Source organism: Anomalospiza imberbis, chromosome 11, assembly GCF_031753505.1.
Source record: "Anomalospiza imberbis isolate Cuckoo-Finch-1a 21T00152 chromosome 11, ASM3175350v1, whole genome shotgun sequence".
Classification (NCBI taxonomy): domain Eukaryota; kingdom Metazoa; phylum Chordata; class Aves; order Passeriformes; family Viduidae; genus Anomalospiza; species Anomalospiza imberbis.
Genome location: NC_089691.1, coordinates 2924769 through 2942468, shown reverse-complemented (window position 1 = coordinate 2942468; position 17700 = coordinate 2924769). Strand labels below are relative to the sequence as shown.

Below are 17700 nucleotides of genomic sequence, written 5' to 3'. Positions count from 1 at the left end.
GTGAATGGCAAGAAGAATTTGCTTGGGAGCAGATGAATATGTCCCACTCAAGAATGAACAAAATTTGCCTTGACTTGGAAGAAAGTAGACAGGGAGCAATGCAGCATTTGGGTTTTATCCAGCGATAAACAGGGCAAGAAGCTGTAACAATTTACCTGTTTTACAGAACACAAGTACTGATACAGCCAATAGTGCACCCACACAAAGGGATCTTCAGGACATTCCTTTATTTCTTAAGATGGGATGGGCAGCAAAATGCTGGCATTTATCTGCACTGGAAGCTGTGTTCCTCTCCTGTTTCTCCTTGAGCACACTGTGTGTTATTTGCAGACTTCACTGCCCAGCCCACCAATCCTCTCTTGGCCATTTGCTAAATGGCACAACTACCAAAATACAGGTGCCAGCATCGTCACCCCAGCACTAATCCCGCACTGCTTTGATGGAGCACAGGAGCACAGAGTGGCTTGGGTTGGAAGGGACGTTTAAAGGCCATCTAGTCCAATGCCCTGCAGTGAGCAGGGACACCTTTGACTAGGTCAGGTTGCTCAGAGCACGAGCTTGAATGACTGCAGGGATGCGTGTCCACCTCTCTGGGCAACCTGTGCCAGGGTTTCAAAAGCTACAGTGTAAAAAATGGGTTTCTTTTGTCTAGTCTGAATCGACCGTCTTTTAGATTAAAACCATTCCCCCAAGGTCTGGTCACAAAAGGCCCTACTATGAATTCTGTCCCATCTCTTTTACAAGCCCCCTTAAGGTACTGAAAGGCAGCAATCAGGTCTCCCTGGAGTCTTCTCTCTTCCAGGCTGAACACCCCCAGCTCTCCCAGCCTGTCTCCAAAGCAGAAGGGCTCCAGCCCTCAGAGCATTTTGCCCCTCCTCTGGACTAGATCCAACAGAACCGTGTCCTTCCTGTGCTGGGGACCCAGAGCTGGATGCAGTACTCTGTCACGGTAGAGACGGAGAAAATACAAGGCAACACACGCCATTTCCAGAAGGCTTCAAACCCTGGTTTTATTCTAGCATGCATGCTTTTTCTACATTCTTCCAAAGCACATAAGTTTACTCATTGGTCACCAGGGGCAAGCCAAGTTCTTATTGGAATAGGCAGTTGCAGGTTTCTCTTATTTATCCTTCTTGCTTTCTTGGTTTCTATGTCAATGACTTTTGGTAGAAAATTCTTTCAGGGGTAAACATGGATCCTCTTATCAAACTTCTCTCTGGCTCACAGAAGACGCTGTAAAACGCGGGAATCTTTAAAATTAGAGGGTTTTGGGAAAGCTGCAAAAGGCAGGCCTCAGAGACAGCAGAACTGCGATTAGAGCTAAGCAGTAGCTGTAAGATTTGTCAGCAGAAAAAGTATAGAAGAAGTGGAAAAGTAAGGACAAACAGTACAATGGTCTGTGTGTTACCGCTTGGCTAGAATAACTCCCTAAGCTACAGAAAAGTATCTCTAGCAAGATATTAGGAAGTTCTAAGCTTAATAATGGAGCTCTGTGCATTGGGTTTTAAGGCTTACAATACAAGTAGGTATTGTATTTGAAAGAAGCGAGCACTGCATTAACAAAAGGTACGTGTGCTTATAGAGGTTGGATAAATCTATTGTCAATATGCTTTTGCTTTGTGTGATTGGTCAAAAAGCTTTTAAAGTAAGTTGTCACATTAAGTTCTTTGTCTGCTGCCGGGGATGTGAGCTGCTGGCATCCTCCCATTGTCGTCACCATGTAATGAGGCTGATGCTAGAAAATAAACAGCTCGAGACGCGTTCCTCAGCAGTCCTGTCCCGTTCGTGATTTGTACACAGACCCCCGGCCAGCAGTATAAAACACCTTCCACAGTACTCCAGGTGGAGTCTCACCAGAGCAAAGAGGTGGAATCACCTCCGTCAACCTCCTGGGCACTCTCCTTTGGATGCACATGGCTGACTCATTTCCAGCCTCTCATCTAGCACCAGCCTTCTTGGCCGGGCTGCTCTCCATCCCTTCATGCCCCATCCTGTGAGATCAGCTGGGGTGGGATGTGTCACAACCCTCGGACAGAGCCGTTGGGCAGGGTGAGCTCCCTGCCAAAGAAGGCAGATCCCACTTCCCACACCACTCCAGCCTGGCCATGAGGTCACAGCAGGCTCTGGGGTCACAGCAGGCTGAGGTCACAGCAGGCTCTGAGGTCACAGAGGTGCCAGAGCCCCGTGGTTGCACAGCACCACAACGACCGAGCAGTCAGTCCTTGAGCACAACTGCTGTGGCAGCAGCGGCGCTGGCAGCTGTGGTGCTGACACTGTGACAGCTGTGTGAGGACAGCGGTGGCAGCAAGAGCTGCGGGACTGGCAGAGGGCAAGGCACCATGGCCCTTGCTCTGCGCCTCTTCCTCCTGCTCCTCCTGGCCGTGGCCCTGCCTGCCAGGGCTGCCCAGGCTGCTCCGCTGCAAGCGCGGGGAGCAGGTGAGCCAGCAGCCTGGTTCCCCTTTCCCGGGACAGCGCTCCCTGCTCCCCGGGAAGCACTGGGGGATGCTTTGCCCCTGGGCTTTAGGGAGGGTTTCCTCAGTGGGAGGGACAGAGCCCTCAGGAACCCTGGGCTGCTCCAGCCGCCCTCCCAGGGATGTTGCTCAGGGCCTACCAAAAGTGTGGAGAGTGGCCAGGAGCCAGCCCAGAGCTCCCCAGGCCCCTGTGCAGCTTTGGCCGTGTCCTTTCACATCTGGCTGCCACGGCCTTGCCTGACCACCTTGCAGTCCCAGTTCCCAAAGGCAGAGGGGGATCCCAGCACACCAGGAAATGGTTCTGTTCTGTGCTCCCTTCTAGATGAGCATGCTAGGAAGGCTTCTCCAGCAGCTTGGCTGCAGGAAGATTTCCAGCCTCTTAAGCCTCCTGCAGGTATGTTGTCAATGTTCCTAAAAGAATAATCATTGACAACCTGGCAGGAAGCCGGTGACAGAAGCTTCTGTGCCTGTTGAGTTACAGGTGTGTCTGCAGGGAAGACTTTCCAGGCTCCTTTCCTGGTTGCTGCACAGAAGCCTGGCTCCCATCGCAGGGGTGAGTCGTGTGTCCCTGCTGATCCCACAGGCTGAGCCCTGGTTTTGTGAGATCCATTCTTCTGAAATGCAAACACTTCTCCTAAGGTCCTCCGAGAGAGAGGAACAAACCCACAGGAGATAGTAAATCCCTGGAGGCAGCCAAACATCTAGACCAGATGCTGAGTGACCTGGAGAGACGCCGTGGTGGGTGCATTTCCTTCAGCCTTCCCCTGGGACTCAGCAGCCGGGGCCTTTCCCTGCACATCTGGACACGCCGTGCCCGGCACAGCGGGAAGGGATCCATGGCGGCCTGGCTGCCCTGCTGCTGCTTTCACGGCCTGCAGGGCTGTTTGCCAGCCTGGCCTGGCTGCAGCTTCTCCCCAGCCGCTGCAGGAAGGCATTTGGCACCAGCTGCCAGGGAGCCCAACCTGAGATCCCCTGCAATTTCCCGCTCTCTGAACACATCTGGAGGGGCAGCTCTTTGGAGGAGGGCGGGCCCTGGAGCAGCCCCAATAACCTGGTCTTTATCCTGAATCTCATGCATGACAGAGACAAGCATTGCCTCCTGAAGATGCCACCTTCCCAGTGGGGAACTGCCCCACCTGATCCAGCTGTCCCTTTTCCTTTCCCCAGAGATGGAAGGAGAGGCTGTGCTGAAGGCTGAGATTCCCAGAGGAAGCAGTGGCTCATTGGCAGCCTCTGCTGCAGGAAGGGAGGCGATGCCAGGCACAGTCACAGGAGGTAATTGCTGTGCCTCTGGGCCTGCTGAGCCCTGCTGAGGCTTGAGCTGCCCTCTCTGCTGCTTGGCAGTGCGGGCACAGCCCAGACAAGACCGGCACAGCCCAGAGGAATTGTTATGCTCAGGGCACTCGGGTACTGAGCAGTCCTGCTGGGGTCCCTCCATGGAAGACACGTCCCTAAACCTGGGAGAGACTGCACGGGGTGCCCATGGTGGGGAACGGGCAGAGGGGGAGAGCAAGGCTCCAGTGTGTCCTGAGAGGGCCTGGCTATGTGTCCTTGGGCTGGGGGATTTGTCCCAGGGGAAAGAGGGATGGAGAGATAGAAGGTAGGAAGGGAGTGAGAAAGGGCAGGAGGGAGGGAGGGCCAGAGGGATTGTTCTGGCACTGCCTGCTGCAGTTTTCCCCAGTGCTTTAGCAAGGGTTCCAGCTGTGGGGGAGAGAGAGCCCTCAGGGCCCTGGGCTGCTCCAGCCGCTCCTCCAGGGATGTTGCCAGGGCAGGGAAAGAGTGTGGAGAGTGACCAGGAGCCAGGCCTGAGCTCCCCAGGCCCCTGGGCACCTTTAGCCATGTCCATTGACATCTGGCTCCCACGGCCTTACCCGACTGCCTTGCAGTGCCCATTTCTCAGAGGCAGAAGGGGATCCCAGCAGACCCTGAAATATGTTCTCATCTGTGCTCCGTTCTAGATGAGGTTGATGGGAAGGCTTCTCCATTAGCTTGGCTGAATGAAATTCTGAAGCCCTTGGAGCCTCCTGCCGGTATGTTCCCAGTGTCTCCCCAAGGAATAATTGATGACAACCTGGCAGGACCCAGGTGACAGAAGCTTCTGTGGCTGTTGTGTTACAGATGTGTCTGCAGGGAGGATTTTTCCTGTTCCTTTGCTGATTCCTACACACAAGCCCGGCTCCCATCGTGAGGGTGAGTAGTGTGTCCCTGGTGACCCCACAGGCGGAGCTCTGGTTTTGTGGGATCCATTCCTGGGAAATGGAACTACGTTCTGTTAAGGTCCTCTGAGAGGGAACAACAAAGGCAGAGGAAAGAAGAAATTCCGTGAGCCAAACAACATCCTGAAGCAAGCTGTGATGGAGCTGTAAAAAGAGCATGGTGAGAGCATTTCCCCCAGCCTTCTCCTGGGACTCAGCAGCCTGGGGTCTTTCCCGGCACATCTGGGAATGCCGTGCCCGGCACAGCGGGAAGGGATCCATGGCGGCCTGGCTGCCCTGCTGCTGCTTTCACGGCCTGCAGGGCTGTTTGCCAGCCTGGCCTGGCTGCAGCTTCTCCCCAGCCTCTGCAGGAAGGCATTTGGCACCAGCTGACAGGGAGCCCAACCTGCAGCATGGGCCATGCACACCCTGAGCTCCCCTGCAATTTCCTGGTCCCAGGCACATCCTGTGGGGTGGCTGCTTGGAGAAGGAAGGGCTATAGCCAGCCCCAAGGGCTTGGGGCAATCAGGACTTTCCTGATCCTTATCCATGTCTTTGACAAGTATTGCCTCCTGAAGTTTCCACCTTCCCGATGTGTAATGATTCCATCTGATCCAGCTGTGCCCCTTCCTTTCTCAAGGGATGGACAGAGAGGCGTTATGGAAGGCAGCATTTCCTGAAGGAAGGGAGGCAATTCCAGGCATGGGCACAGTCACAGGAGGTAATTGCTGTGCCTCTGGGCCTGCTGAGCCCTGCTGAGGCTTGAGCTGCCCTCTCTGCTGCTTGGCAGTGCGGGCACAGCCCAGACAAGACCGGCACAGCCCAGAGGAATTGTTATGCTCAGGGCACTCGGGTACTGAGCAGTCCTGCTGGGGTCCCTCCGTGGGAGAGACGTCCCTAAACCTGGGAGAGACTGCACGGGGTGCCCATGGTGGGAAAGGGCAGAGGGGGAGAGCAAGGCTCCAGTGTGTCCTGAGAGGGCCTGGCTATGTGTCCTTGGGCTGGGAGAGGTTTTCCGCGGTCAGCTGGGTGAGCAGGAGGGAGGGACAAAGGTTGGGTGGGATAGTTGTGGCACTGCCTGCTGCAGTTTCCCCAAGCATTTAGTGAGGGTTTCCTGTGTGGGAGTGAGAGAGCCCCAGGGCCCTGGGCTGCTCCAGCTGCCCCTCCAGGGATGTTGTACAGGGCCTGCAAAGAGTATAGAGAGTGACCAGGAGCCACAGGCTCCCACAGCCTTACCTGACCCCCTTGCAGTGCCCAGTTCCCTAAGGCAGAAGGGGATCCCAGCACACCATGGAAATGGGTCTGATCTGTGCTCCCTTCTAGACTGGGATTACGAGTTGGGAATGCTGGTGAATGGTGATTGGGATTACGAGTTGGAAATGCTGGTGAATGGTGAATGGGATTACGAGTTGGAAATGCTGGTGAATGGTGATTGGGATTACGAGTTGGAAATGCTGGTGAATGGTTTTTTGAAGGCTTTACCAGAGGCTGGAGGCAAGTTCTCAATGTACCTTTCCTGACAGAATAATCAGTGTCAATGTGGCGAGAGCTCACTCATGTGGCATTTCCCTTAAGTTCCCCTGAAGGTTGAACAGCTCTGGAAATGCTCCCCTGCTCCATTCTGGAGCCCTGAGGGATCCCACAGGATCTCTGTCAGTGGGAGGAAGGAGCATTTAGCTCTCCATCTTCCACCCATGTGCCATGCCAGTGTGTCCTTCCGGGTGCTCTGTGCAGCCATGGAGAAGAGCAGAGAGGGAAGGGGCCGGGCCCAGGGCTGTGCCCCGGGGCTGTGCCTTTCGCAGCTCCTTTGCCGGCCCCAGGGAGCCTGAGCTGCTCCTGCTGCTGCTGCCAAGCCCTGGCCCAGGCTGGGGCTGGGTTTAGAGCTGCTGGCAGCTCCAGGGAGTCCTTTCTCCCCCAACTGCCCCGCAAGGGGCTCCTTCCATCCCAGTGTGGGGCCACCGCAGGCACGTGGTCCCCCTGCCCCTGCTCCTGAGTGGAAGGCAGAGCTGAGGGAGTGCCTTGGAGGGCACCAATCACCCAGGGGCACTCACTGCCACTCTGGCCTGAAGGAGAATCTTCAGCAGAGTCACAGGAGCTGTTCTGTCCTGCCTTTCTTTGCAGCTGAACCTGTTGCTAAAAGTGATCTGGCTTCCCAACCCACGTTCAGGATTGCGCCTTTGGGAGATGGTGAGGGTAGGTCAAGGCCTTTCCCCTGGGAGAGCCGCCAGCTCAGAGCCCAAAGCTCGGCCAGGAGGCCATGGCTGCAGGTGCCAGGAGAGAACCATGCACGTGTGCGCCCTCACCCTGGGCAATCTCATCCGACTTCGGCTCGGGACTGGCAGTTGTTTGGAGGAGGGGGGGCCCTGGCCCAGCCCTAAAAACCCAGATGTTTTATGAATCTTATTCCCATTTTTGCTAAGCATGACGCCCTAAAGATATCAGCAGACAAATGGGTGATTGTTCCACCTGATCCAATTGTTCTTTTTCGTTTCCCTAGTGACAGACCAAAAGGCAGGACAGAAGGAGGTGTTTCCCCAAAGAAGCAGTGGCCCATTGGCAGCCCCTGCTGCAGGAAGGAAGGCGATGCCAGGCACAGAAACAGTCACAGGAGGTAATTGCTGTGTCAGGCTCAGCCGGGCTCAGCCGTCTGCGGGGCTGTGTGGCAGCAGCTCTTCCCCCAGGCCCTGCCCTTGCACGGCCCGGCAGCAGCCAAAGCTGGAGGCGGCTCGGCTTCGAGGCCTCTGGAGCTCGTTCCCAGCCCCGGGGAATCGGGACTCGAGCACCAACGCCCCTCCCGCTGCAGCTGCTCCCGCAGCTGGCCCTGAGTGCCCAGAGGCCCAAGGCACAGGAGCAGCCCCGAGCGGGAGCCCTGCTGCCAGCCCAGGGCCAGAGCCAGCCCTGGCTCCTGACTGGGCAGGGGCTGCACTGGCTCCTGACAGGGCCTGACTCTGTCCCCTGGGGCTGGGGGAGCTGTCACGGGGCAGGGAGGGCCAGGGCTGGCAGGGGCTGCTCAGGGATGGGTTTGGCCCCTGTCCCTCGAAGCAGCGACTGCCCAAGCAGCTGCGCTGGCCCCGGGCTCTCCTCCTGGCCGGCCGGGCTTTGCTGGGTGGCACAGCCTGTGCCGAGGGGCGGCAAGGTACCTGCAGGCCCCAGCTCTGGGGGAAGTAGGGAACGTCCTGGCCGTATCCACCGTGCTGCCAGCTCAGCAGTGCAGCACAGCACGGGCTCACGCTTCCCATTGCTCCCACAGATGCTGCCGGCCCCACAACACCTGTTCCAGATTCCCAGAAGGGCATTGGAACGGGTTTCTGTCAGGGAAGCGGCTGCTGGCTAGGGATCATGGCAGGCATGCTTCTTTTGGAGCTTGTCTTCATTTTATGCTGTGCCGGAATTTGGAAGTATTGGAAGAGAAAACGGTGAGTGTTTTGTTCATCATTCCCTCAAACAGCTTCTTTTGGAAGCCTAATGTAGACAGGGAATGTTCCCAGTGAGGCTGCAGTGGAGTTGTGGCCGGTCCGTGGTTGTCCAAAGAGCTCTGCTGAGGGTTCTGCTGCTGCCCAGTGCTTTCATTGGCCTCTTCATTGCTGGGCCTTGTCCTGGGGGGCCCGCTGGGGCTGCAGCCAGTGCTGGCTCCCACTGAGGCTGCCTGGCCAAGAGCAGCCCCAGGGGCACAGGACAAAATCAAGGCAAGGTGGGGAGGAGAAAGAGCGGGTTTGAGATCGCCCTCGAAAGGCAGACGCGCTCTGGGGCCCGCTCCTGGCCAGGGAGCCTGCCCAGAGCCGTCCCCTGCTCGCTGGGGCCTTGAGGGGCAGCTGTCCAGCTGGGCCAAGCTGTGCCAGCAGCTCCAGCCGTGCTGGGGAGCCTTGCCAGCTCTGGGCCCTGCTGTGCAGGAGGGTCCCAGTGTGCCACTGGCAGCCGGGAGCCTCACGTGCTCCACTCTCCACAGTCGCGCTGATGCAGCTCCCGCACCCCGGCCGAGAAGGCGTGACTCTCCCTCGCCCCCAGGGAGCTCAGAGACCGGCGGCTTTGGCAGCTCTCAGCTGTGGCCTCCGCAGCAACAGTTGCCCAAGAAAGCAGAGCACCAGCACGCCGTGCCTCCCCCACGGCCCCCCAGCCCGGCCGTGAAGCGGAAGCCTCTTGAGATCCCCCCACCTCCTCCCCTCCCGAGCCCGCCGCCCTGGTCCGGCTAGGATTGGGACTGGGCCAGGCTCGGCAGCGTATGGGCCACCAACAGCTTTGGGCACCTGCTCTCCTTTACAAATGACACCCGTTACCTATGGACAACAGCCAGAGTCGGTTTGCATCCTGTACTACCTTCAACGGAAAGGGCTGAAGATTCTTCCCTGCCCTGTCTCATCCTTTACCACTTTGATTTTCATACAGCTGGTTGCTGGCTGCATCTGTGAAAGACTTTAGTAGCACTGCATTTTTACCCCACCTGTCAGGGGAAAAAAAAATAAAAGAATTCATCAGTTTAGACTTTGTTTTTAGTGTGGTTGGGCCACTCACATTTTGAGCGATTAATTTTCCATGGTACTTCTGACGGAGTAAGGGTTCAATTTAGTAGCTTAGAATTGAAATCATAGGAATGATTTCTAAACTGTATCGGGGGTTGGTGGTGGCCAGACAGGCAGGTAGAAGGAACAGGCCTGGACCTGCAGGACAGCCAGGCCGTGGGAGTGAATGATAGCCCCGTTACAGTGATTGTCCTAACCAGATCAAGCATGGTCTTCAGCAAATCAAGCATAGTCTTCAGTAGGTCAAGCGAAACTGCACCTGTGTGGGAATGGGAACTAGAATGGAACAATATAAGTTTAATAATTAATGTGGGGTGGGGGAGAGTAGAAGGGGTTATAAGCTACCGATTCGGGTGTATCGTTGAAGCCCAGATCTGGGGTCTCACCCCGGGGCTTCCACGCGCTTCAATAAAACACCTTCATATACAATCAATTCTGATTGTGTGTGGATCCTGACGCTAACACTTCTTCCCTTTTCCTTACTACCCATCAAAAGTTCATCTGGACATTAAAATCACCAGAATTCCTGAGATTTACCTCAAAGCCCTGAGGGGAATCTAGCACAAAATATTCTCCCTGTGTACTGCACAACAAGAACTATCCAGAGCAAAGTACATTGGCAGCTGAGGCTTGTGGAACTCCCAGAATACTGAGCCTGCAGAGGAGGTGTCGCCGTAGAGCAGGACGGGAACGAAAATGACTCCAAATCAAAGGCAAAGAGAATGAACTCCGATTTATTTTAAATGCACCGCTGTATTTATAGAGAACATCGTGCGGACTAATTTCATTGGCCTTAGAGTAAAACCATCTCACTTTGTTATAAACGCCAATCACTTGGTTTTAAAATTTTAAAAGTTTAATAATAATAAAATAGTTATAAAAATAGTAATACAATTAGAGTAATGAAAATTTAGAGTTAGGACAATTACAAGACAATAAAAAGCAAAGAATTATGGATGTCCGGATGCTCTCGGGCACTTAAGCCCGATAAGCATACCTTGTGAACAAAGGAATAATCTTTAAAAGCAGTAGCCTGTTGCATATTCATACATCTCACACATGATGCATAAATTCCTTGCAAATTAAGAACTTTTCTGGTTTTTGTCAACTTCTTCCCCTTAATCCTGGTGGTTCCATAAAGACGGAGAGAAGGTGGAAGAATGTTTGTCTTTTCCGATAAGGAGGCAGTAATTCTTTATGGGCCCCCATCATTGTCATCTCTGTGTGAAGAGTTTCTTCATTATCTCATCTCTTGCTTGAGCTAGTAAAAAAAAAAACCCACTTACATAGGCTCTATTTTAACTACAAAACTACATATACCATACCATTAAAATGTTAATACAGCACTTCTAATCAATATAACATAATACATATAGTATTCAATTTAATATTTGTGAAAAGCCAATCATAAAATATGCATTTTTCACAATCCCGACTCTTATTCTTTATAAATCATTTGGCTTGAGCAATATTTCTTTTCTAATTGCATTCTTTAGACTATGTTAGTAATCAAATAAATGAAGGGATTAAACGAGGAAGAAACATCAGAGCAGTTGTAAAACATCCAAGGAAGAATCTTAATTTCTTCCACTATCCGTTCTTCAACACATTACCCCATCAGTTAGTTTTTAACATTGTTTTCCCACTTTTGGACCGGTATCTGGGTTATTTCTTTAATTCTAATGCCTGAGCGGCTTTGTTTGTTATCTTCTCTATGACTGCTTGGAGTCTTATAATACGATTCAGTATATAATTTGGGTTTAATACAGAGGTAGATTGCTGTGCTGGTTTCACCTTTTTGTTTACTAATGGCCTTTTTGCAAAATCTTGGACTGTATTCCTGAAATCAAATGTAAAACAAATCCATCTCTCTCATTTTGGATATTCAATGCCCCATCTATTACCACTTTTTCTTAAGTTCCTTGTAATTCAATCTTTTTCCCCTTTTTTTTTTTTTTTTTTTTTTTTTTAGGTACTCAGTTTGGATGGGTTATAACAGTGGCTGTTGACATGGGCGTGTGTAACAAAAAGGAACTTTGGTTTCTTTCCATGTAATATTTGTTTTGTAGCATTTGTGACACAATCTTGCCAGTATCTCAAAAGGTAAAAGACAACAAATGAGAGACAGAAACAGGAATAACAGAGGTCTGGTATGGCTTGTACCCCCACCTCCCCTGCCTATGGAGTTGCTTCCCGTAGCAGGTATGCGTGATCTTCTCGGTGGCGAGTACAGTGGTCAATCCAGGCTTGCCCTCTGTTTCCTTTGTTACTCTTTTTACTAAATATTTTTAGGCAAGTCCTTTTCAACACTCCTTAGCTGAGGTTTCTTACCATTCCTCAGGTATCTCTCAGTCAACAGGCACTGATAATTCCCATCCACAAAACAAAGTTATTACCTCAGTTGCTTTGAGTTCTATCTGTATAGGGGATAGATTCAGTACTCAATACCTATTGCAATGAGAACATAGATTTTGTGAGCTTCAATACCAATTATTCTCATAATTTGAACATTTACTTATAACCCAGTTAGCGTGTCCAGCACTGGGATGAATCAAATAAAGTTTACAGTATAATACTAATGGTAATTTCCCTTCTTCCCTGTACAAGTCACAGGCTAAGGCCAGAATGTGAGAACTCTGATTAAAATAATCTTGATCTTCCTGTTTGAAGTGGCAATGTTCCTCTCCTAAGGAGGCGTCGGAGGCATCTGAGGGCTTATTTAGGCAGTGCTTAAAACCAGTGATGTAAACTTTGCTTTATTTCTCAGTTAGGTGTTATTCTTTGTACCTTCCTTGGTTCATTTGGGTTTTCCCAAACCATTACCACCCAGTCCCAGTTGAAAGTCAATTTGATATCACCCGGTTTAGATGTGATAGTCCATTCTTCAAGGTTCTTCACAAGTTCTTTGATTTTGCTGTCGTGAATTCACCCTCTTTCTGTGGTTCAGATTGCTGCTTTAGTGGTACCTGGAAAGGACTTCTTAGTAACACAGTGTTAAAAGAAAGACAATACTGCATTAACTTTTACCATTAGTTTTCTTCAAAACTTTCTGGGTTTAACTAAAAGCTTTTTCTACAGCCGCTTCTTCTTCTTGTGTCCAGCTGTTTTAATAGCTGCAGAGGCCAATTCTTCTTCTTGTGAGCTATAAGTAGTTAAATAGAAAGACCAGGCCAATTTTAACACCACATGTATCACATCTCTTGCTTTTTACTTTTTGGGCAACATTTAACCCATTCTTCAGAACAAAAAGCCTCCTCTTCTTAACAACAAAAAACCAGAAAGAGAAAAGAGTTCTTGCTTAAACAAATAAATCACTTTGTGAAAGTCAGCTATCTCTGCCTTGATCTTATCTCTATGGTAGTCCCTTTTATTTATTTATTTATTTATTTATTTTTTAACAGTCTTGCATTTAACTCTGTCCTTCGCCTGCCTCTCTCTTTTTTCTCTCCCTCTCTTTCTCTCTCTTCACATTTTAACATCCACATTCCAGCATCAGTCCACCTTCTAACATCAGTCCACATTCCAATGTCTCAGAGAGGTAAGTCTGCCAATCACCCCTCCCCCTTTTTCAACTTCTTTACAAATTAAATTACTTTTGTTATGTGCGTTCTGCAAGCATGCAATTCATGGCAATCTCCACCAAGGCTACTAGCCACTCACAGCTGACACAGTACTAAAACTAACGACTTGTTTTTTCTAACACAATTTTTTTTTCCATTCACAAGCTCAAAAAGGTTGTAGGAACAAGGTAAACAGCAACTTACTTCCAAAGTGACCCTACCTGCACCAAAAAATTTAAGACAATGCTAGTTAGTGCAATGCAATTTGCAACGAAGCCAAGGTATGATTTGGGAAGGGCATCTGAGGACACAGAGCATGAGTTTTACAAATCCATATTTTGAAGAGAGAATGGACAAAACATGAATACAGTGGGGGGAGACAGAAAGTAAGGAATTTGTCTCTGCAATGCCTTCTCTTTGACTGCTAGGAAACGCTGTTCAAAGAGGCTCCTGTGGTAGAAACAATAATTGGATGGCAAGAGGCACTCTTGAATTTAAGCTTTAATGTCACAATAGGAAACAGCACCTGAGCACTGCAGTGGTGAAGCACCCTGCCTGCAAACTCACTAGAGGCAAGCTACTGCTGCCACGCTGCAGGGCTACCTGCAGCACAGAGGGAATCACGACCAAGCCCTCCTTGCAGGCCTGGGTAAACCACACAAGGAACCCACAACTTCTTCATAGCTGTCTAACTCATTCCAGAAATAAAACTACAGCAAGCAGAGATTCCCCCCCACCATCTTTTTTTTTTTTTTTTTAATGTGTGTGTGTCACACACCTACAGCGATGCTGAAAGTAACAAATTAACAGCTTACATTAGAAGAGACTGAAACCTTTTCTTCATCCAGCTTTGTGTGTTCCCATTTATATATGTAGCCATCTCCAATTCTTAGGTCAAAAAAAAAGAGCCCTATTTTTCAGAAGTGCTATGCATGAACAACTCTAGCTGCTGTTCTAGGTGCACTACAAGTAGTCAGCACTTCCAGAAACACAAACAAAACAAAAACTAACTAATAAAGCAAAACACATTTGGGTACACGTAAAAGGACTGGCTGGAAAAAAAATGTTTCCCATTGACCTGCTAAGCAGCAGGTGTTACCTTTAGTTTAACTTTACACACTGAGAACCACTTGATTGAACAGCCTTGCATCGATTCAAAATAAATTAAAAGTATGTTTGGCTATGTCACAGCTGTAAACTAGTTTTTCAACCTTAGAGTATAGCAAGTTACAAATTTTAAGATGAAAAAATCACAATGCAAATTGGAAGAAATAATTGAAACTACTTGGACACAGTAAAGGGAAAAGAATTAGCTGAATCAACAGCTCAATGGAGACATTTGCTCAGTATGAAGCATCTTCCCCTATTTCCTTCTCTAGCCCAAACTTCCTTGTTAAATTTTTTTTTTTTCCTTGTTACTTTTACAGTATCTTTGCTCACATTATAATATTTTGGAATATTTAACAAACAGGTTCTTTTTTGCCCCTGTGTCTACTACAAATTCTAATTCTTTTTCTTGGGGACCCACTTTTAAAGTTATCACAGACTCTAGATGGTATTTGTCCTTTAAAAAAATAGAGCCTCTAACATCCCTATTCTTCTTCTCTGCTCATCTCTCAGAAGATTTTCAGATCTGTTGCTCTCTTAGGACAATCTTTCTTATAATGTCTTTTGCTCTTACAGTAAAAGCAGACATTCCTGGAATGCTCCTCAGACTTGGTTTGTTTCTCACATCAGTCTCCGGATCCATTCTGGAACGTTGCCTTATATTTCTCCCAAGTCTGTCCAACCATTCAGTTGGATCCTCCCCTTTCCCTTGTTGCGCCTCAAAAGTCCTTTCAGCATTTTGCCCTCGAGATGATGCCCCTTTTTTTCTCTTGATTATTAAATTACAATTACCAGGGGAACGCAGCTCAGGGGAGCATGGGCAGGGTTTGCTGCCGGAACCGCCAAACGAGGGGGCATTTCCAGGGGATACCAGCCGGGAGCGTGGTTAATGGCGGCTGGGTCAGCTGTTCCCAGCAGAGGCAAAGCAGCAGCGGCGGTGCCCAGCGCAGCTGGCACAGTCTCAGAGTCGCTGGGGATGGGGCAGAGGAAACAGCTGCAGGAGGAGCTGTCAAGGATGGGACAGACGGGACGGACGGGACGGGCGAGAGCCCGCCAGGCACGGCCGGCAGAGCGACCACGGACCAGCCGGGCGGGATGGGGGCAGGGGCCGGTTGGGCAGCCGCGAGCAGTGAGACGGGGACTGGTACAGAGGCTGCGGGTGGCGAAACAGGCACCGGGACAGGCGCCGGCACCGGGGCCGGCGGAGCTGAAGGCAGCAGCTCGCTGGGACCCGAAACCGGTGCTGGGGCCGCAGGCGGTGCAGGCGTGAATGGGAAGGGAGGAGGCAAAACCTGCAAAGGATCCCATTCTTTTTCTTTTCCTCTTTTTTCCTCTTGCTCCCCTCCCTTCTCTTTCCCTTTTTTCCCTTCTTGTTTTGTTTCGGGGATTTCTGATACCTTAAAGATTTCTATTTTCCTAAGATCCCCTGTCCAACACGTGGCAGATTCTTCTGAATTAAACGATTCCTTTGAGTTTACAAATACATTTAGAGCCTGACAAATCCATCTTTCAAAAGAACCATATCTAGGCCAATAAACGTGGTCAGATCTTAGTTCTTTTGTTTGGCCATTCAAGCATATAAAATTGTATCATCTTTACTTTGTCCTTTTTTCTTGCACAAGGGCTTTTTTTTCCCCAGTTGGCTAACATAACTCCCAGGGGACTATCTTGGGGTATCTCTATTGATAATTTCTTACTCCTTTTTTTTCTTTCCTGTCTTTTCCTTACTGGATTTCTGTCCCATTTTTCAAGATCTTATCTACTCACCCCCTGCCTCTGTTTTTCACTTTCCTCCCCCTACCCAAATACCACTTTTCCTTCGACTACACTCTCAAAAAAAACCCTCCTTTTTCTCACACCACCCCTCAACACAACACACTTTCCTCCAAGGAACTACAACAAAGCTTAAAATAAGCAATCTGCATTACATATACTTTCATTCGTCCCCATTCACTCAAGTTTATTTTTCACTTACTCACACACACAACAAAACAACCACAACAACAAGGTACCTTTTATTTTTCAACACACCTATTACACTTTTAGGTGTCCCTGGCCAGTCCCGGTGTTCTTGGATACCCCTCAATCCAGCTGTGTTGTTCCCAACCCCAGATTCTCTCGGGTGTACCCACACTCCGGCAAAATTTTACTCAGTCCTGGGTGCTCTCGAAGATTAATATCTCAACCCAGCAGCAACCCTGGGTGCTCTTGAAGATTAATATCTCAACCCAGCAGACTTTTATTCAACCCTGGGTGCTCTTGAAGATTAATATCTCAACCCAGCAGCAACCCTGGGTGCTCTTGTGTATTAATCCCTCAACCCAGCCCATTCAATTCAACCTAGCAAAAAAAAATTTAAAGGCCCCTTTTTACCTTCCTATTTTCCCCAATGGATTATACCAGGAACACCCTCGGCTTCTTCTCTCCAAGGGGTCCCACTCCTTCCCCGAGACGCAACCCTAATTTTCCCCGGGGGGATTCTCTCACTCTATTATCATTCGCTTCATCTCTGCACTGGCCGCTTTTCTCGCGAAAAAGACGGAAACGCAGCATAAGAAACGCCGCAATCTCTTAGCATGTCTGGGGTACCCAGCCCGCCTCTCGTTCACACACATTCATCCCCCCCTTATCCACCCCATCCCAACAAATACTTACCTATCCCTTGTCCTTGGGTCTTTGTTCTTCGCGTGCACTTTGGTCATAGGGGCTAATTACCGTGGTTTTAGGGAATCCTTTCCCTTTTCTTTGTTTTATTGTCTCCTTTTGTCCATCGGATCGTAACCTGCATCTGTCGGTAGCACCAGGGGAGCACAGTTAGGCCGCCTAATCAGGGCAGGACGCGTCACCCTCACTCTGACTCTCCTAAGGCACTGGCAGAGAGGTGTTAGGAACCATCCTCTGCTACCATTTGTAATAAACGCCAAACACTTGGTTTTAAAATTTTAAAAGTTTAATAATAATAAAATAGTTATAAAAATAGTAATACAATTAGAGTAATGAAAATTTAGAGTTAGGACAATTACAAGACAATAAAAAAGCAAAGAATTATGGACATCCGGATGCTCTCGGGCACTTAAGCCCGATAAGCATACCTTGTGAACAAAGGAATAATCTTTAAAAGCAATAGCCTGTTGCATATTCATACATCTCATACATGATGCATAAATTCCTTGCAAATTAAGAACTTTTCTGGTTTTTGTCAACTTTTCCCCTTAATCCTGGTGGTTCCATAAAGACGGAGAGAAGGTGGAGGAATGTTTGTCTTTTCCGATAAGGAGGCAGTAATTCTTTATGGGCCCCCATCATTGTCATCTCTGTGTGAAGAGTTTCTTCATTATCTCATCTCTTGCTTGAGCTAGTAAAAAAAAAAAACCCACTTACATAGGCTCTATTTTAACTACAAAACTACATATACCATACTATTAAAATGTTAATACAGCACTTCTAATCAATATAACATAATACATATAGTATTCAATTTAATATTTGCGAAAAGCCAATCATAAAATATGCATTTTTCACAACATCATTGGTGTGCAGTGAATGACGCACGGTGGCAGAACATATCTATGAACAATGTGAACAACAAGATAGATGAGAGAATTATTTACATTCTTTCCCAACTGTCTCCCAGGCTCTCGCCTGGTTAGAAAACCTTCTCTTTTTCTCTCTGACTGAACTGAGAATATCCACATTTCCTCTGTTTTGTTTACACTGGGGCCTCGTACATCCATGCAGGGTAAGTAACTTGAATGCATACTAATTTTGAGGCACATTGCTAGACTCAGGATCATCAGGACCCCCACTATGAAAACTCCTCTGCCTCTGCCTTCGCCCACCGCCTTGCCAC

At 49.3% G+C, this 17700-nt stretch overlaps 1 long non-coding RNA gene across 1 annotated transcript in view; it reads left to right on the top strand.

The window, feature by feature from the left end:
* Positions 1–2777: 2777 nt before the first annotated feature.
* The window catches only part of LOC137480447 (uncharacterized), a 58717-nt gene continuing 43794 nt past the window's right edge, over positions 2778–17700 (top strand). The window contains exons 1-2 of the long non-coding RNA XR_011002921.1: positions 2778–3024; positions 3111–3209. This is a non-coding gene — a long non-coding RNA (uncharacterized lncRNA). The remainder of the gene's footprint in view (positions 3025–3110; positions 3210–17700) is intronic.